This window comes from Lathyrus oleraceus, chromosome 7, assembly GCF_024323335.1.
Source record: "Lathyrus oleraceus cultivar Zhongwan6 chromosome 7, CAAS_Psat_ZW6_1.0, whole genome shotgun sequence".
NCBI lineage: Eukaryota > Viridiplantae > Streptophyta > Magnoliopsida > Fabales > Fabaceae > Lathyrus > Lathyrus oleraceus.
In genome coordinates this window covers 100,925,751-100,948,361 of record NC_066585.1, presented here as the reverse complement: position 1 = coordinate 100,948,361, position 22,611 = coordinate 100,925,751, and positions in this window count along the sequence as shown.

Sequence of the window (22,611 nt, the reverse complement as noted above, 5' to 3'; positions counted from 1 at the left end):
AAACGCTTAGCAGCCCAAGCCAAAGCACAGCACGTCTTCTCAAGCGTAGAGTACCGAGACTCACAATCAGTAAACTTCTTACTGAGGTAGTATATAGCAAACTCCTTCTTTCCTGATTCATCTTGTTGACCGAGTACACAACCCATCGAGTCTTCAAGAACTGTCAAGTACATAATCAGAGGTCTTCCTTCCACAGGCGGAGACAAAATCGGAGGTTCAGACAGATAATCTTTGATACTGTCGAAAGCTTTCTGGCAATCCTCGGTCCAATCATGAGACTGATCTTTCCGGAGGAGCTTGAATATCGGCGCACATGTGGCAGTCATGTGGGATATAAATCTGGAAATGTAGTTCAAGCGGCCAAGAAAACCTCGGACTTGCTTCTCAGTTTTGGGTGCGGGCATCTCTTGTATTGCTTTGACCTTTGCAGGATCAACCTCAATACCTCTTTCACTTACAATGAAACCCAATAACTTGCCGGAACGGACTCCAAAAGTACATTTGTTCGGATTCAGGCGAAGTTTGAACTTCCTCAAACGCTGAAAAAGCTTCAACAAATGCTCAATATGCTCCACTTCCGTTCGGGACTTAGCAATCATATCATCAACATAGACTTCTATCTCCTTGTGCATCATATCATGAAACAAGGTAGTCATAGCTCGTTGATACGTGGCTCCGGCGTTCTTCAAACCGAAGGGCATCACTCGATAACAGAATGTTCCCCAAGGTGTGATGAATGTTGTCTTCTCCATATCCTCTGGTGCCATCTTGATTTGATTATATCCGGAAAATCCGTCCATAAAGGAAAAAACTTTGAATTTGGCTGTATTGTCTACCAACATGTCAATGTGTGGTAGAGGAAAATCGTCTTTTGGACTAGCTTTATTCAAATCTCTGTAATCAACGCACATACGGACTTTTCCATCCTTCTTAGGAACAGGCACAATGTTGGCCACCCATTGAGGATATGTCGAAGTCACCAGAAACCCCGCATCAATTTGCTTCTGAACTTCCTCTTTGATCTTCACTGCCATATCTGGATGAGTTCTTCTGAGCTTCTGCTTCACAGGCACGCACTCAGGCTTCAAAGGCAGGAAATGTTGCACAATATCTGTATCTAAACCCGGCATGTCTTCATAGGACCAAGCAAAGATGTCTGAATATTCTCGTAGCAGGCTGATCAAATCTTCCTTGACAGACTCTTCAAGAAGTGCCCCAATCTTCACCAGGCGAACACAATCTTCAGACCCCAAGTTGACTGTTTCCAAGTCTTCGAGATGCGGCTGAATGATCTTCTCTTCGTGCTCAAGGAGGCGGGTAATCTCATCAGGAATCTCTTCAACATCATCTTCCTCTGCCTCAAATACAGGGAATTCAAAATTGGGAGATGGCGTTGGATCATTATGTTCAATGGGTTTTAGGATCAACCTGCATAATGATTTTGGTTAAGAGAAAAACTTTAGAATTTAAACAAACAAATCATTATGCAGATGAAAAATGTTTGCTTTTATTGCTTTTGTTTTTATGGTTTTTTGTGATCACTGATTTCATAAAGAAAAGCAAAAAGTGAAAACAAAGGAAAAACAAATGTTTAACAATGCAAAAATTGAATGAAAACATCATTGTATATATGCTTTGCCAACAATGTCATCACTTCTCCTTTTGGCATGGGAAAAGGGTTTTAAACAAAGTGAACAATTTACTCTGATCTATGGATAACTGTAGGAACATCCACAGCGACCCAATTGTGGCAGACACCACCAGGAATAACAAAATTGTTCAAGTCTTCTGCATCTTCTTCTTCAATGATAGCAGCAACTTCCTCTTCTGCAGGTTGATCGGCGTGAATGAATCCTCCACTGGTGAACAAACCTTGCTCGTTGAATGCCCCAGAACCATAGCCAATGCCAGCCCGGGATCGATTATCTTCGAGTTCAAGCACTTTCCCTAATCCAGCAACTGCACCACATTCAATGGCCAGCTTTGCATCACGGTAGGAAGTGAATGAAGGAGACTTCTTCTCGATTGGTTCATCTATAGATAAAGCTTGGAATGGAGTTCCAATTTCATCCTCGGCATCAATGTACGAGAAAGAAGACAAATTACTGACCAGGAGAGCCTTTTCTCCCCCTACTACAACCAATTTCTTATTTTTCACAAACTTCAGCTTCTGGTGTAGGGTGGATGTCACGGCGCCAGCCTCGTGAATCCATGGTCTGCCCAAGAGACAGCTGTAAGATGGGTGGATATCCATTACTTGAAAAGTAACCTGGAAATCACTTGGTCCTATCTTGATTGGGAGATCAACTTCCTCGATCACGGTCTTGCGCGACCCATCAAAAGCTTTCACAACAACTCCACTTTGCCTCATAGGAGGACCTTGATATGACAATCGAGAGAGTGTGGATTTTGGCAATACATTAAGAGAAGATCCAGTGTCCACCAACACATTGGATATTGCATCAGATTTGCAATTCATAGAGATATGTAAGGCCATGTTGTGGTCTCTTCCCTCCTCAGGGAGATCAGCGTCACAAAAGCTCAAAGTGTTGCAAGCAGTAATGTTTGCAACAATGCTATCAAATTGTTCCAGGGTGACGTCGTGATCAACGTACGCCAAATCCAAGACCTTCTGCAGAGACTCCCTATGGGGTTCTGAATTCAGCAACAAAGAAAGAATGGAAATCTTGGAGGGCGTATGTAGAAGCTGGTCTACAATATTGTACTCACTCTTTCTGATGAGCCTCAGCATCTCATCAGATTCTTCATCAACAATGCCACTCGGGCCACCTGAAGAAACAGGAGTCTTTTGTACGGAGGAGGAGGGTTTGGCAACATCAAGTGCCGGATTCTGAACATTCACAGCAGTCCCAACCGGACGCTCAACAGTATCAGAAACAGTAGCTTTAGCCGGTGCAGAAAATACTCGACCACTGCGGGTCAACCCACTAACATCAGCAATAGTGGTCACAGAAGTGGAAGGCAAAGGTACTTCGACCCCATCCTGGACAGCAACAGGATTGTACCGGAAAGGTACGGCTTTATCAGATGAATACGGCACAGGACCGGCCGGTTTGATGATCAAAGCAGGGGAAGTCTTCGGTTTGTTGCTATTGTAGCGAATAACAACTGGTTCTGGCAGCTTGAACACTGGTGATATGACATTCACCTCAGGTTCAACTGTATCAACATTGCGATTCTGCAGAATCTCAATGGTACCCTCATTCAACAGCTTTTGAAGTTCCTTGCGAACCTGGTCACAACCCAAACGGTTGACCGAGCAGACGCGGCACTTGTCATGGTTATGCTCCAAATAGCTGTGCTGACACAGCATCTTATGTAAATCAACCAACGACTGCCTGATATGGCTGACGTATCTAACCTTGTACTTCCCAAGGTCCTCCTGGATCATGTTGACAGATTTCCCATGCGAAGGCAATGGGTTCTTGGTGACGTTCGGGCTAGAGTCTTCAAAACTTAGAATTCCACTCCTCATAAGGTCTTGCACCTTAGTCTTCAACGGGAAACAGTTCTCAACGTTGTGGCCCGGAGCACCGGAATGATAGACACAATGTTGGTCTGGCTTGTACCACCATTGTGGATTTGCAGGAATAGCAGGAGGATCCCTGGGAGAAACCAATTTCCTCTCCAACAAGGAGGGATAAAGCTCGGCATATGTCATCGGAATCGGATCAAAGCTGACCTTCTTCCTATCATAGTTCACATTAGCTTGATTGGTTGTACTTCCACGAGGCTGGTAAGCCTGTTGCTGTGGACGTTGCTGTTGCTGTTGGTATTGCGGTTGTTGATATTGCTGTTGATGCTGATATTGCTGAGGCTGATACTGCGGAGCATTATCTTTGAATACAGGTGCTATATGAGCCACCTGGTGCTGATGTCCGGCACGACGTGCAGGCTTCCTCTGAACAGAGGGTCTTCTATGCTTCGGCTGAGACTGCACGGCATGTGCTTCCCCTTCTTTCCTCTTAAACGCTCCATATCGTTTAGAGGAGGAACTGTCATCCTTGGCCAACCGTCCTTCACGGACCCCTTCTTCAAGACGCATCCCCATGTTCACCATCTCGGTGAAATCAGAGGGAGCGCTTGCCACCATTCGTTCATAATAAAATGAACCAAGAGTTTTCAGAAAAATCTTGGTCATCTCTTTTTCTTCCAACGGTGGGGTGATTTGAGCTGCCAGCTCACGCCATCTTTGGGCGTACTCCTTGAACGATTCCTTATCTTTCTGTGACATGGACCTGAGTTGATCTCGGTCAGGCGCCATATCGACGTTGTATTTATATTGCTTGACGAAAGCTTCGCCAAGGTCGTTGAAAGACCGAATGTTAGCACTGTCCAGGCCCATGTACCATCTGAGAGCGGCACCAGACAAACTATCTTGAAAATAATGGATCAAGAGTTGATCATTATCAGTTTGTGTTGACATTTTCCTGGCGTACATGACCAGGTGTGCTAACGGACAGGTGTTCCCCTTGTATTTTTCAAAGTCTGGGACCTTGAATTTAACTGGTATTTTAACACCGGGAACTAGGCAGAGTTCGGCTGCTGACTTGCCGAAGAGATCCTTGCCTCTAAGAGTCCTCAATTCCTTTCTCAGCTCGAGGAATTGATCGTTCATTGCGTCCATCTTTTCGTGAACATCTGAGCCCTCAGAAGCCTCAGAGTGATAGATGGTGTCGTCTACCCTAGGCATGGTATGCACGACAGGAGGAACGGGAATAGGGACCGGGCTAGATGCCGGCATATGAGCGAATGTTGGAGCTGGCAGATCAGGCATAAAGCCTGGAGGCATCCCCCAAGGAAAACCGGGAGGCATAACATTGGGCTGATGGGCACTGACTGGCACCGTTGAAGTAGCTACTTCAGATATAACTGTCCTCTGGGGAGGAGTTGCTGGAGGCGGAGTAGGCTGATTCTGGGCAGCAAGGAGTTGCTCCATCAAAGCGCCAAGTCTGGCGACCTCTTCCTTTAGCTCTCTGTTCTCTTGTTCCAATTGCTCCATGACTCTGGCGGAGTTGACCCTTGTATAGTACCGGTGAGTCAGCTTGTCTTCAAAATAAATGAAGAACACAAGATTAGGAACAGAAGACCAGAAACAAAAGGGGTACCTGCTTATGCAAGGATGATGCATGAAATGCTTGTGCAAATGCTTTGTTTTCAAGGAACCCTTAGGGTATTGTTTGCAATATTTTGAATATTTAAACATTTTGATTACTCATGGAAAATATTTCTATTCAATATATTAAAACAAAGAAGTACAGCATTTTTGATTATTACAAAGAGAGAAGGTAAATGACATCCTATGGATCCCTAGAAGCTCGGGATGCTGGAGGACGAGAAGTGCACAACTTCTTGATCTCTCTCTCATAGGCAGCCTCCATATCAGCCTTCTCCTTAGCAAGTCGATCATACTTCCTCTTCCAGAATTTGGAAGACTGAGGAAGCAGAGAAGTCCAAGCGTCGTTCGGATCGTCGATCACTCGGTGCTCGAGAAATTCGATCATCGCATCTTTCTCCTTAAGCTGCTGCAACAATTCCTCCCTCTCACGGATCCAGGCACGCGAAAGGTCCTCCTCTCTCAACTCCTCTACACGTTGGGTAGGGAGGGTTGAAGGCCCAACCACATCCAACGGTGTAGGTCTTGGATAATCATACGGCATCAAGTAGGTAGCAGCCCTCTGTCTGACCCAAGAGGTGTAGGGTTCCAAAGCAATGCAGTTCTTCGGACCCAATTCATTCCTACTCTTCTTGCGAATACTGCGCCAAGCACGGACAAATCTGGCTTTCAGGCCTTGGGGATCTTTACCCTCCTGGAAGAATACACCTTCTAACAGAATGTTATGGGGTTTATCCTTCAGGGGGAACCCAAGCTGACGACGTGCGAGAATAGGATTGTAGGTAATCCCACCACATGTACCAAGAAGAGGCACATTCGGGAATTCACCACAATAGTCGATGATCTGGACGGTATCATACACGCGATCATACCAGGTGATATCATCATTGGTGAGAGACATGAGTCTCTGAGACCACCGTAGACATCCCTTGTTCTCCTTGAAAGCAACTGTCTGAGGCAAGTGCGAAATAAACCACTTGTACAGCAGGGGTAGACAGCAGACAATAACTCCTCCATTCTTCATATTTCTCAGATGCATGGAGACATATGCATCACCCAACAAGGTCGGAACTGGATTAAGGACTGAAAAGATCCTAATGGCATTCATATCCACGAACTTGTCGAAGTTGGGAAACAGCACCAATCCATAGATGAGTAACACAAATAGAGCCTCAAAGGCATCCTCACTCATGGCCTTCCCATAAAAGGTAGCTTGGGCAATGAGGAACTCGGAAGGAAAACCCTGAATTCCGCCTTTGGTAGTCAGATTAGCTCTAATCAGATCTTCATCTATGTGCAACAGACTAGCAATCTCTCGAGCAGATGGAATACTCTCTAGGCCACTGAACGACACTTGATCCAGAATCGGAATCCCAATAAGGTGAGAATACTCCTCCAAAGTCGGCAACAACTGGAAGTCCGGAAATAAGAAGCAGTGATGCAAGGGATCATAGAACTGAGCCAAGGTACTCATCAACCCTTCGTCAACCTGAGTGGTGAGCAGCGGCAGAAGCTTCCCATAGCGAGCTTTGAAACCCAAGGGATCTAATACATACGATGTCAGATTCCTTAACTCTTTTACATCGGGCTGCTTAAAGCTGTACTTCTTTGTATGCCTTTTCGGTCTTTCCATGTCTGAAAATTTTGCAAATAACCCTTTAAGTTCCTTGAAAATTTTCTCTTTTGATGACATGAATGCGGATGAATGCGTGAATGCATGAATGCAACAAACACACTCAAGGATCAAGCAAAGCACGCCAAACAAAGGTCGTGGGAAAGCTCTATGTATCCCTAATATCAATCATCCATTTTGGTGGATTTAGGTTTTCACCTTATCAACACCCAAGTTCCATTGATATTAACGGTACATGAACCGGCTCTAACATTCTTAATATCAACCAGCCGCTTTGGTGGATTTTAGGTTTTACACCTGATCCGGGATCCATTGATATTAACAATGTTTGAACGACTCAACCACGAATCACGGGTTTGTTGAGAGTCACGAGCATGGAGTCTCGGTTAAGAACCACCCAAAGGGAGTGTACTAGGGTTTAAACCTGCCAGACATGTTCTATCAGAGGTTCCCATAATCATCGTTCCATCTTTCGAATATTATCGGAGGAACGAATACTCGTATTCCAAGAATATTCTCAAGAGAAACTCTTATGAGTGTAGTATCGCGTAACAATCGTATCAGAACTGACATCTGAACAATCTCCGCACTACGGTCCTAAAAATAGGCCAAGATGGGTTTGGTAAACTAAGGTCCTTGGCTTCTGCGGCACATGATTGAAAGAATAATGCCTAACCACAAATAACTTGTGTGACATTATTAATCCAACATGACCTCCACCAAGTGAATGGACTCGCAAGTCAGTTGGCTAAGGAATACTCCACACCAGTCAACAAGACTATGCCATTCTCCTATCCTAGAGTGCACTCGAGTCCGGGTACAGAACTCATCTCACAGATCACCAAAGCAAACAGCAATTGTATATCAAGCAATTCACACATTACAATCAATACAGTGATCCCAAATTATACAAAAATATGTCAAATAACAGATAATAATATAGCACAACAAGGGTGAAAAGTAGGCAATACAACCAGAGATTCTGGGTTCGATCCCCAGCAGAGTCGCCACTTTTCTGTAGCGGTGTATTCGTCGCTGTATGATTTATCGATTAAATCATAAGCAAGGGATACAATGAAATTTCGAGTCGCCACCGCACTTTTATTTATCCAAAGGATTGGCTAAAAAGCGAACAAAAGCCTAAGAAGTTTTACACGTAGAAAACTAATAAAAAGATCAGAGATTCTGGGTAAGGGGTAAATTACGCAATGGGAAGGTGTTAGGCACCCACTACGTCCTAGGTACTCCTAGGGAGCCCTTTTCACACTTGTTGTAAAAATTGTTATTTGTTATGACATAAATATTGTGCAAACATGATTGGGATGATGAGAAAAGAATATACAATTTTATTGGGTTTGAACGGATGAACCCGCTGCCTACGTACCTTCCATCAAAGGTAAGGATCAAAACGCCGTAGTTCGGCTAAAAGATTTCCAAAAGTGAGTTGGGTTCAATTTTAAACACAAACCCTAAGGTCTTACGTTATCCACGGGAGAAAACTCAACCTTATACAAACAACAAGTCCACCATGTGACAAAAGCTTCAACTTGCCAGGGAGGGGTTAACCCTATAATAGGCAAGGAAGACTTACAATTCAATCACTAAGGACAAAAGGTGAGATTAACATCAACCACTAAGATAAATCAAACCTATAGCTCATGTATGAAAAGATTAACAATGGACAAAGCCAAAACAAGTGAATGGGTGAAGTTAATTGATTATGATTATGAAAATGGAATCAAAGTATGATTAAGATTAATTCGAAGAAGTATTATGAAATGGGTTTGAAAAAGTCAAGGACTTGGGTCCAGGTTTTTAGTTAGAAAAACATGAAGATGTTTGCACAACACTTATCTCAAATTTAAAAGCAAAGGTGTGAAAAGGTTTAGGACATAATGAGGATGAATGGATGAAGGTGGATTGTAAAACTTCTTAGAAGGTTCACTTCTTGAAATCATATAGAAGATGATTCAAGTATGTCCTTTGGAATAGCAATGGATAATAACAAACAAACAAGGATGAAATCCAAAAAGCGGATACCGGATGCCAATCATTGGGCTTATACCAATCTCCTAAAACAGAACGGGATATCAGATGCCACTCAATGGACTTACACTAATCTCCTCCAAAGAAAACAAAGGATGAAATATGGAAGTCAACTGCCAATCTGTCTGGACTTAGGTTAACCACACACATGCTCATAGGAATACCAATGCCACATTACAGGGACTTACAATGGATCCTCACATACAAGAACAAAACAAACAACAGGATCATAGGAAAGCAAAGGCCAACTTACAGGGACTTATAATTGCAAACCTCACATACAATCGAACAAAGCAACTTATGATCACAGAAAAGCAGATGCCAACTTACAGGGACTTATAACTGCATCCTCACATACAATCAAACAAACAACAGAAGATATGAGTGACCAATAAGGTCTTACACTCTATCCTTCCATATCATAGGATCAAATGCCAAAGGAATGGTCTTACAATTGTCCTCAATGGGCAAACAACAAAGATAGCATCACAAAGACAAATGAGATGATTGTGCATTAATGAGCAGTTAATGATGATGATAAATGCATAAAGCATACAAGCAAACATGTGCATATGAAGTAATCAATCAATCAATGAATATCAAACAGCACACTCTATAGCCAAACAAAGAGGCTCACACAAGAGGGTTAAGGCACTGAGGCCAACTGGAATAGGGTCAAAGATTTGCTCTTAACCTTGCCATTGAGAGGCTAAGGTGAAGCAGATGAAAGGAGATGAGGGGTGTGCCTCATTGCTTCTATCCCTGATCAGGGAGAGCATTTAAGAAAGTGTGGGAGCTCAGAAAGATGGAGCTCTTTCCACATTATTGACTCGATAGATCTTGGGCTAATATCTCAAGGCTACAACCATGTAATGGGAGCAAGGAGAAAACTCACTGAATAGTGGGAGATAGATTACTTATCTCTTATATCCACCAATTGCCTTACTTGAAGGACTTTTCCTGCTTGGGACAAATATAAACACACACAAGCATTGCCTCTTAAGGAGGACTTCAGACAGTTGCCTGGCCAAATAACAGGCCGGGTCTCCAGACTACATGAAGAAAGAGGGATTACCTCAAAGCAAAATGCTAAATAGCAAAGAAAGCAAGTTCAAAGAACTTAAGCAACTAAAAGGGTACCTGAAATAGTCAAACTAATCAGTACACAGTTTCAACAATTTAAATCAGAAGGAAATGAATCAACAGTTAACAATAATCAGAAGTGCAAAAGCACAAGACCCAACTCATATGAGTCATACCACCTACAAAACAAAGGTTAGCACATGATATAATCAAACTCAAACAAATTTGCAATGGTTTCTTTGAAGCACTATGCTTAACCTGAAACAGATGGACTCAACATAAGTCCAAAAGACCACTAGGACAAGCCTAGGGTCAAAAACAAAAGGGAAAGTCAAAACAGCAAACAATAGTCAACCAAAGTCAAGTTCAAACATTTAAGAAACAAGCACAATTGGTTTCAAGTTTATATCATGCATCATCATCATTTTATAGACCAAAGAAGTCAAAACATGGCAAGAGGGAGCACACAAAAGGTCAACAGCAAGACCAAGCTCAAAAGCAAACATAATCAACTCCAAAAATTATGAAATAATTCATACTCAATCACAATCCATAACATAGCATGCATATGAAATTTCAGCTCAATTGGATCATGGGAAGATGGTCAATTAAAATCAGGAAGTCAACACAATTTCAAATGTGCACAAAGAAGTCAACAAAACATGTGTCATCTTCAAAAAATCATAACAAAATGAAAACAGATGAGAAATGGATGGGATTAACACCAATGCAAAGCTCAAGATGTCTAGTATGCACATGTAAAATTTCATGATCATCCAATAAGATATGAGAATTTCACAAAGGATTTGGCAAGATGCATCACACAAGGTCAACAATTGACTAGGCAGAGAAGAAAATTCACAAACAAATAGGAAATGGCATGATTAAATCCAGGAAAATTCATACACAAACTAGACATATGAGAGAACAATCATGCAAAATTTTGGATCATTTGGAGGTCATGAAGCATGTGAACAAAAATCAAGAAATTGCATAACATTGGTGTGACACAAATTGTCACATCCTACTTCAGAAATTCATATCTCACAAACCACATATGATAAATGCACAAACTTTACATCAAAATGAAGATGAATGAGTGTAGATTATGCACAAAAAATTTCAGAATCATTGGATACATCCTCATCATTTCACAAAGGTTTTGGCAAAAGGTGTCAAATGAGCATACATGACAAGAAACCTAGAGCCATTTAAAATCCAGCCAACCAAAATTCAGCAAAAATCATGATTAAATAATAGACATTCATGTGAAAATGATGGAAAAAATTTCATGAATTTTGGAATTAAAATGAGCGAAATGTGATTTTTGTAAAATTGTGTAACAAAAATGAAATAACATTGAAATGAAATATTATTTAACAATATGATTAATTAAATGAAGGAGCACGGTGGCAAAATGGTAATAATGGAGGGAGTTAAGTGAAACGCTGCGTAGCAGCTGGGTGAGGTGTCAACCGGCGACAGGTTATGGCAACGAAACAGTGGAATTCCTCATGCAAACGCGATACCACAACAGCCAAATGCATTTCCAACGTTCTGGGAAATTTTAGGGTTTTGAACAGTACAGGGTTTTGAGCGCTACAGTGGTTCATCATCTCATCAATCGAAAATTCGAAATGCCCAGAAACAACAAATAGCCACACCAATCGAATCAGCAAAGCATGCATAATACAAATCCAGCAACCATTATCATTAAAACAAACTAAATAAGGAGCAACATGCAAAACATCCATGAGCATCAACTTTCAAATCGACATATCTTCACAAATATCCAACCATTTTCACAAACTCATAGCTCAAAATAATCAGCAAAGTAAGACCTACATGATGCATAGCAAGATTTGGAAAAATAAGGAAGTCGAAAAACTCACTTGATTTGAAGAAAATGGAGCAACAGTGGTTATTTGGATGATGCAGCTTGAAATAGGTGTAGATTATGGTTAGTGTTGAAGGATTCTTGAAGAACTTTAGCTCAAACTTGCTTGAAACAAACTGGTTCGAAATCTGCCATTGGAGGGTGTTGATGTAGCAGCTACCTTTCCTTTGTTTACAGTCACCAAAAGAGGATTGAGAATGCTTCAAAAATGTTGGCAACTGATGAAAATACCAAGGGTGCTCGTGGTTCTTGGAGAGTTTAGCAGAAAAAATGCAAAGTGAGCCAAATGGAAAAATGAGAGAGTGAGAGTTTTCTGGTTTTGTTATGGCTGCTGCTAGCTCTCTAGGGTTGGCAAATGACAGAAAATAACTTATATACATCTGTTTAACATTGGTTTAACAAATGCTAATCATGTTTATGTTAAATGAAGCCAATTTGCATTTTTGCTAACTTTGCATCCACTTGCACATGGGGTATGAAGTCTGCACGAATTGGGCTTGTGAACAAGTTTCAAACATCATTTAAAACAGATCCCAAAAGGCCAAATTGCTTAAAAATAGCTAAATCCAAAAGTCAACATTTTGCACACTTGAAATGAATAAAGTCAAGCTCAAAAATGGCATTTTGATTGGCAAGGTTTTGGTTCATGATGAATGCATTTTGGAAGGAGGGGATTAAATAGGACTTGTAGGAAAAACCCCATCAAATTTGGACTTGTGGTTCATGAGATATGGCTTGTTGAAGTTCAAAAATTTGTGAAATTGAATTGATCATATCTTGACAACCACACATGGGATTTGAGAGTTCTTGGACTTTTTGAAAATGGGAAAACAAGATCTTCAACTTTCATGTTGGGCAAAAATTCATTTGAAGCTTGTATCATGATGTAAGTTGAGGATCAAGAAGTTACTATTTTTGGCAGTTGAAATTACAGGTCCACTTTCTATTTTAGGAAATTTTCTGTTTGACTTGATTTTCTTCCATGATGAGGTTTGACATGATAGATGAGGCTTATTGGGACATGAATGAGCTCCTTCAAATCAATTCCATCCATCAAATCATTGATTAAATCCACAGTTGACCAAGTTTGACTTGCTGTTGACTTTTCTAAGGTTTTGCATGATTGAACCACTTCTGATGAATTCCAAACCCTAATTCTTTGAGAACTTGATTCCAAATGATGTCCCAAGTTGTATGAACTTTTGATTATTGATCATGGTGCCCAAATTCTGCAAGAATGGCCACCATCCATTGCTTTGACTGTCTGTTGACTGTCTTTGACCTAATTGCTGATGATTGCTTCAACTGCAAGCAACAAGGTTAAACTGACAATATTTTTGTACTTTTTGGTTAATAAACATATGAAAGGCAAAGATATACAAATGCAAGGCATGCTTGATGATCAAGAATCAACCCACAAGGCAATCTACCCACTAGGAGGGAAGCTAAGGCATGCAATGATCCTTGAGGCCATGATATGATATGATATGGGCCATGAGGGATCTTAGGGACCAAAATTGGGGTCTTACAGTACCAGTGCCAAAGAAAGATGGTAAGGTGCGAAGGTGTGTAGATTACAGAGATTTGAATAAAGCGAGTCCCAAGGATGACTTTCCACTTCCGCACATTGATGTTCTAGTAGATAATACCGCTCAACACAAGGTATTCTCATTCATGGATGGGTTCTCAGGTTATAACCAGATTAAAATGGCGCCGGCGGACATGGAGAAAACCACGTTCGTGACACAATGGGGCACTTTCTGTTATAAAGTAATGCCATTCGGTTTAAAGAACGCGGGGGCAACGTACCAGCGTGCTATGGTGGTTTTGTTCCATGACATGATCCATCATGAAATAGAAGTGTATGTGGACGACATGATAGCCAGATCTCATACTGAAGAAGAACATCTCGATCATTTATACAAACTGTTTGAGAGGTTGAAGAAATACAAGCTGAGATTGAACCCGAACAAATGCACCTTTGGAGTAAGATCCGGTAAACTCTTGGGCTTTATTGTCAGTAGTAAAGGAATTGAGGTTGACCCGGCTAAGGTGAGAGCCATTCAAGAAATGCCAGTGCCCCGTACAGATAGGGAAGTCAGAGGTTTCTTGGGGCGTTTGAATTACATCGCCCGGTTTATCTCCCATTTAACTGCTACCTGCAAACCCATCTTCAAACTACTGAGGAAGAATCAAGAGATGATATGGAATGACGAATGTCAAGAAGCTTTTGACAAAATCAAGAAGTATCTCCAGGAACCTCCGATCCTGATGCCACCAGTTGAAGGAAGACCTCTAATCATGTATTTGACCGTGTTAGAAAATTCAATGGGGTGTGTGTTGGGGCAACATGACGAGTCTGGTCGAAAAGAGCATGCCATATACTACCTGAGCAAAAAGTTTACCGACTGTGAAACAAGATACTCACTGCTCGAGAGAACTTGCTGTGCTTTGGCCTGGGCTGCTCGCCGACTAAGACAGTATATGTTGAGTCATACCACTTTGTTGATTTCTAAGATGGATCCCATCAAATACATATTCGAGAAACCTGCCCTCTCCAGAAGAATAACGAGATGGCAGATGATCTTAACAGAGTACGATATCCACTATACTACCCAGAAAGCAATCAAAGGAAGCGTGCTAGCCGATCATTTGGCTCATCAAGCGGTGGACGATTACCAATCTATGAATTTTGAGTTTCCAGATGAGGATGTCATGCTTGTTACTGATTATGAAGAACCTGGACCGGACGAAGGACCCGAATTGGGATCCCGATGGACTATGGTTTTTGATGGATCTTCTAATGCATTGGGCCATGGTGTTGGGGTTGTAATTATTTCTCCCGGGGGTTACCATACACCTTTCACTGCTAGACTATGCTTTCATTGTACCAATAATATGGCTGAGTACGAAGCATGTATTTTGGGACTCAAGGCTGCTATAGATCGGGGAATCAAGTTTTTGAGTGTGTACGGAGATTCAGCCTTGGTAATCAGTCAGATCAAAGGAGAATGGGATACTAGACATCCAAATCTCATCCCTTATCGAGAGCGGGTGATGACATTAATCCCATACTTTGAAGAGATTACATTCGAACATATTCCACGGGAAGAAAATCAGTTGGCGGACGCATTGGCCACCATGTCATCTATGTTCAGAGTCAGATGGGACAATGAAGCTCCCAGGATCACCATTGAACGACTAGATGAACCAGCATATTGTTACGAACTTAACGCTGCTGAAGTAGAAGAGAAACCTTGGTTCCACGAAGTAAAAAGATATTTAGAAACTCAGGAATACCCTGAAGGGGCATCCATCAATGACAGAAAATTTCTGAGGAAGTTCTCCGCTAAGTTCTTTTTGAGTAATGGAATATTATACAAACGTAATCATGATTCGACTTTGCTTCGCTGTGTGGATAAGAAGGAAGCAGAAAAGATTATGGAAGACATGCATGACGGTATTTTTGGGACTCACTCTGGTGGACATACAATGGCCAAGAAGATCCTGAGATCAGGGTATTATTGGTCTACCATGGAAGCTGATTGCCACCATCACTCCAGAACTTGTCACCAGTGCCAGATCTATGCGGACAAAGTACATGTGCCTCCTGCTCCATTACACGTGTTGACAGCCCCTTGGCCTTTTGCAATGTGGGGCATTGACATGATTGGAGAGATTAAACCTACTGCTTCTAATGGACATCGTTTCATTCTGGTTGCTATTGATTACTTTACAAAGTGGGTAGAGGCAGCCTCGTTTGCTTCTGTCACCAAGAATGTGGTGGCACGGTTCATCAAAAATAATCTCATTTGTCGATATGGCGTCCCTGAAAGAGTTATCACTGACAATGGCACCAATTTGAACAACAAGATGATTACTGAACTCTGCACGCAGTTCAAAATAAAACACCATAACTCTTCTCCGTACCGGCCAAAGATGAACGGTGCTGTGGAGGCTGCTAATAAAAATATCAAGAAGATCATACAAAAGATGACGGTGACGTACAAAGACTGGCATGAGATGTTACCATTTGCTCTTCATGGTTATCGCACTTCAGTACGCACTTCGACAGGAGCAACTCCTTTCTCTTTAGTCTACGGAATGGAAGCCGTCTTACCAGTGGAAGTTCAGATTCCGTCTCTAAGAATCATGAAAGAGGCAGGTTTAGACGAGGAAGAATGGATTCAAACTCGACTCGATCAGATAAATTTGATTGATGAAAAGAGACTTGCGGCTGTTTGTCATGGACAGATATATCAGAAGCGCATGACCCAGGCATTCAACAAAAAGGTCAAGAGACGGGTGTATCAAATCGGCGACTTGGTGATCAAGCGTATCATTCTACCACAAAGTGATCCCAGGGGCAAATGGACCCCCACATACGAAGGGCCATTTGTAGTTAAGAAGGTATTCTCTGGTGGAGCCATGATACTTGCTACGATGGATGGCGAGGACTTCCCGCATCCCGTGAATGCAGACATAGTCAAAAAATACTACGCATAAAAGAGACCCGCTAGGTCGACGTACCTAGGCAAAAGTAAGGGCATCCCGGCGAACCAAAAGGGTTCGGGCAAAAATTAGGGATAAACATATAAAAAAATGTACACCCGGCAAGTCGAAAAACCTGAAAAGGCGGCTTGGGCAAGAAAGGGTATCCTGGTGGACTGAAAACCTGAAAAGGCGGTCCAGGCAAAAATTAGGGATCAAAGCGTATGACTATGTCCCGCTCTCAGACAGCTTCATCCAAGTTCAAAGGACTGAACAAGCTAATCACTTCTATCCGACAGCGGGAGATGAGATGCTTGAAGGCATAATGACAGTAGCGGAATTAAAATCAATAGGACTTTTCCTTCATAGCTTTTCTTTGTTTTCTCGACAATTTCCTCTTACTAGGATTTTTGTCTCCTTGTACACAAATTGCCTATATAGGCCCTCTTTCAAAATCAATACAATTTTGTTTCAAAAAAAAAATGCTTTCGTTTTACTTTCTCTGTTTTGTTTGCGTAAAACGTCCATTAATTTAATTTGAATTAATATATGCATTTGAATATGATTGATATTTACCAAAATACATGCATAAAATAGAAATAGCAATTACTACAAGACTTCAGGATCAAGGAGGAGGTCTAACCATGCTTCCAAAGAATCCGTCGCCAATTCTATTCCCCAGTAAGAGCCAGTAATTCCCCAGAAGAAATTGGCATTATTCCCCGGCAAAACCAGCTACTTCCCAGAAGAGGTCAGCATCACCAGACAGGCTGATCCTCTCATCCATCCCCAGCCAAGCTTCTGATGAATATTTCTACCATCAAACAGAAATCAAGAAACCCCCAGCTAAGAAAGGGTCATCAACACAAATATCTCCAACCAAGTATATGGGGATTTATTTTCCCCAGTGGAGTCAAAAAAAAAAAAAAAAAAAAAAAAAAAAAACTTCTCAGACACATAATCCATTCATTACATCATTTCACGGCATACGCATGCATACAAATCATTTTAGTTGCGCAAGCATAAAGCATAAAACATCTCATGCATCATGACATGGCATGAAGCTAACTTTCTTTTTCAGGTTAATTATCCTCCTGGTCTTGTCAAATTAAAGGGTTAATTCAGACAGACGTCGTCATCAATCACATATACTCTATAAACACTCATTCTAACAAGCAGTCTGGTATCCTCCTAATGATGGCATCTCTAAGCCCATCCCAGACCTTTACTGCAAATACAACAAATATCTTCAGATACAGCCTAACGTAAGGCTCGTTCTGCAACTCAGATACGATCTAACGTACGATCCATTCTGACCTCCAGTAACTCAGATCTAACGTACGATCCATTCTGACCTCCAGTAACTCAGATACGATCTAACGTACGATCCATTCTGACCTCCAGCAACTCCAAGACGGTCTAACGTACGACCCACTTGGATGATCATCCCCTCAGAGGCTACCTAGCGTACGGTACATTCCGAAGCGTAGTCTAGCGTATGACTGCCCCTTTTACGGTCTAACGTACGACCTATTCGGATGTTCATCTCCTCAGATGCTACCTAGCGTACGGTACATTCTGAAGCATAGTCTAGCGTACGACTACCCCTTTCATCATCAGATTCAGCCTAACGGACGACTCATTCTGCAACTCAGATTTGGTCTAATGTACGATCCATTCTGAACTTCAACAATTCCAATACGGTCTAGCGTACGACCCACTTGGATCTTCAAATCCTCGGATCCTACCTAACGAACGGTACATTCAGGGGTGTAGTCTAGCGTACGACTACTTTATTCATCATCAGACTCAGCCTAACGGACGGCTCCTTCTGCTACTCAGATACGATCTAGCATACGATCCATTCTGATCCTTCACCCCCAGTAACGATACAGCCTAACGGACGACTCGTTCCGCAACTCAGATACGATCTAGCGTACGATCCATTCTGATCCTTTATCCCCAGCGGCGTATGACCCATTCTAACTCCCCAGTGAAGTCGACGGCCTAATGAATGACTCACTATACGGTCTGGCGTATGACCCAGTGACACCCATGACTTCAGATATCGTCTAACGCACGACACAATCTGAAGCTCTCATCATCAAACTTCCCGAATGACATCGTTAAGCCCATCTCCATCAAGACTAACTAATTGACAAGTGCAAATTTTTGGGGTGTTCTAAGTGTTCAATAATCTTCCACCTCCAGACCACGAATGGCGTACATACCATTCTGACTCTCTCGGTTCAAGAATATTGAACAGGGGCAGCTGTCATACCCCAAAATTTGCCCATTAATATTTTAAGACATTTTTCAGGGCACTCCGACTCATTTTTATGACACTGATCTTAAAGGAACGAAGGCCCAGCTCACGAATGGCCCAATCCAGAAAACTGGCCTGTTCGCTACACGTTCGCTACACGCTCGCCTAGCGAACGTTCGCTACACGTTCGCTACACGCTCGCCTAGCGAAGCTGACAGATAACAGAAAATTATGGGCTTCATTCTGAGCCCATTAGGTCACAAATTGCCTGCTCGCTAGGCGAGCCAATCCTTCGCCTAGCGAACCTTCGCTGCCACGCTCGCCTAGCGAAGCTTGCGAATATCATAATTTTTGGGCCTCATTCTGAGCCCATTAGGTCACCACGATCACTATAAATACTGGCACTTCAGCCACGAAAATGGACAGAACAAGACGGACGGAGGAAGACGGACGGAAACCCTGGCATAGAAATCCTAGAGACTAACTCAGAGAATTCGGAGTAAGGAAACCCTGAGGGCCGCTCATCCGCATCAAAGCTACCATCGCCCAACTCAATCCGATACCTAGAGTGATCAGTCCCATTCAACATAGCAATTGCAAACAGGTTTGCGTATTATCACTGTTATATGCTTCCAATTGATAATCGTTACATACATAATGCATCATGATTAAATTTTGATATGTAATTTGATTTCACATGCAAATTTAAATATGCCTGAACATCCTGAATGCTATCCATGTTGTGCCTGTAATTCAATGTCATAAAATTCAAGGTTCCGGAGACGGTGCGGTTGTCAAATTCAAAATCCGTAGTCGCTCGCTAGCACATCGCTAAGCGAGCCTGTCGCGAGTACTCGCTAAGCCTTCGCTAGGCGAGGCAGGGGAGAACGTACCAGTAGTTGTTTTTATGTTTCGTTTTATGTTTGTCTTATTATAATCAGGCATTATTTGGCTTTATGACTGTTGTGTTCATTCTGTAGTGCAATTTTTCAATTGCACTTTATCTTGGTATTCTCACCCGTGTGTTTAAATTGTGTTAAAGCTTGCATATTCTCGAAGGAACGGCCGACTAGGTATTCCGCTTTACTTGTGGGATACCCTTATGGAGATGGATTCTGAATTACATGATTACTTTTAATGTTGCCTAATTAATTTTAATGAGGAGATTCATCCTAATTGCCTAATCAATTTTAATGTGGATATGTATCCTAATTATTTAAAGGACTATAAGATGGAAACCCATCTTAAATACTTAATTAATTGTAAAATATGGCCTTTGAATATGTGATCTTGGACCTCTCTTTATTGCCTTACGATATTACGGTATTACGGTCATGTCCCGCGAATGTAGGGATACACTTAGCAAAGACCCTTCGATTAAATCATCATGTCCCTCTAAAATAAATCATAGTCCCTCGGATGTTGCCTTCGAATACATGATTTTGTCCCTCGATGACCCTTCGGTGTAGCCTACGGTTAAATGATGATCGTCCCTTCGAATGCTAAGGTATCCCTACAACTGTTGCCTTCAATGACTTATCGATGACCCTACAATGACCCTTTTACATCCAAAGGGTAAAACTACTTACTTCTCAATAGTAAGGACAGTTTTACCCTCATAAGGATAGGAAATGCCCATAACGACCTTAGGAAGGTATAACTCTCAATTACTGGATCATAACCTAAAACATTTTCCACCCTTCACACTTTCAAAACCTCTTTTAGAAAATCACCACTTGGTATACATTCATACGAGAATCATTACCGAGTTATATTTTTCTAAACAACTTTCAAAATCAAACGAGATAAATACTTTGTATACATTCATACGAGAATCATTACAAAGTTAAACTCTCTTTTCGAAACATTTTTAAACAATTCACCAACACTTTTCAGACAAAAACATAAGTGATCCAGCGATTAAGAGCCCATGGATAACCATGGATACAAAGGGTGCTAATACCTTCCCTTTGTATAATGTACCTCCCGAACCCAAAATCTATTGAGGTCTTTCCTGTTCTTTTCCACCTTTCCTTATTGGATAAAAGAAAAGTCGGTGGCGACTCTTGCTATCCGCGACATTGCGATAAAAAGCAAAACACATAAAGTCAGTTCACCGTATGACACCAAGCCATGCTACAAATCGAGTCACGTTTTGCTACCTCATTTTGGGCCTTGCAGCAATATGTCAATTCATTTAAACTTTGCCAAATAAAAACATTCCACATGCCCTCTTTCTACACCTCACTTTGCATTTTTATTCTCATGGATAACAATTATCTCAAAGCCCATTAAACTTGATCCACACCATATTTAAGAAGCTGCAAACCCTAAACCTAGAAAAGGCAGTGGGATTTTGTGGCAAGCAAGAAAGTTCCATCACATAGCAGCTTCCTTTCTCTCACTCAAGGTCTCTTGAAGCACCAAGAAGGCAGCCTCATATCCTTCTATTCCTTTCCACAATCAAAGAGGCATTGGATCAAGCCTCCATTAGGTACCCTCTATCACTCATCTTCCATGGCCATGAATTGTATACCTATGCTTATTATTGTTCAACATGCTATGCTTATTATTGTTTACCATGCTCATCATCATGCTCATCTATGATCATCACTGTGTGCCATGCCAAACCATATGCATGTGTTCTTCATGTTATGGATTCATGCTGTTATTTTATGCCTTTGCCCGTGTCCATGTTGACCTCTTGTGGTCAACTTTTCTCCATGATTAAACCATTATTTTTACTAAAACAAGTCACCATGATGATCTACATATTTCGTACTTGATGTTTGGTTTTTATTTCGTGGCATTTGGTGCACTATAGCGCTTGCATTCTTGAGTGGAAAATTGAAAAAACTCACTGGTTTTCACGTGTCCTTGCTCATGCATGGCTAGGGTTTATGTTGTAGTGGAGAAGATGAATACGTGGCGCCTTAATAGCCTTTAGATCATGCGCGCGTCTTCTAGTCCTGGCCATCCATCATTATTTTGTCCTTTAGTCACTTAACATAACTTGACAGGTTGATGGCATGTTGACATGAATTTTTCAATTAAAATGTTATTTCATCCTTGTCACGCCAGATTTAATTATTATTTGGACTGGGCCCTGCGCTTTTCACTTTTGACACCCCCACACGCCTGGCCCATCAAAATCATTCCTTCCATTTTCATTTTCTTTGTTAATTCTTATTTTTATTCTATTTTGATTTTAACTAATAAAAAATATTTTCTTTATTCACAAAAATCCCCAAAAATATTTTCCATATTTCTTAATGTCTTATTTAATTTTATTTAATTTTTATTTTTGTATTTATTTAATGTTAATATTTTATTTTAATTATTTATTCTAAATGGTCCATTTTAACACACTTTTTTTATTGATTTTATTTTTATGTCTTAAAGTTATTTTTAGCTTTTTATTTTTAGGATGAAGGTTGACCATTGTCCCATGGTCAACCTGACCTTTTCTTGGAATTTTATTTCCCATTTTTCAATTTATTTTGGATTTATTTTTGACCTAGTTTGGTTGGTTGACTTTTGTTTTGACCTCTGTTTTATTTCAATTAATTCAATAGCCAATTTTCATTATTTTTAAAATATTTTTGGGGGATGATGATGTCCTGACCCCACCTTATTTAGTTTAATTTTTCATAATTTTCTTGATTAATTTGCTATTTATTTCATATTTTATAAGTTGACTTGACTTTCAGTTGACTTAGTTATGATTGATGTTTGACTTAGGGGTTGCTTATGGCAATTGAAGAGATCTTTTTATCCTCCCTTGTTCATCTCATATTCCATGTATTAGAGGTCTTTCATCTTGATTTTATTTGGTCCTTACCTCATTTCCCGATTAAATTATTCAGTGAACCCTTCTTGTGCATCTTTCCATCTGTCTGATTCATCTGTCGTTTGTTATACTTGTTTCTTTCATCCATGCTTCTATTGTTTGATTGTTTAACATGTTCATACTTCCCATACCTTGTTTAATGCTCTATTATTTCATTCTTTGATTCTTTGGTTTGATTACATACCTGTTTGCTTATCTGGTTTGATTG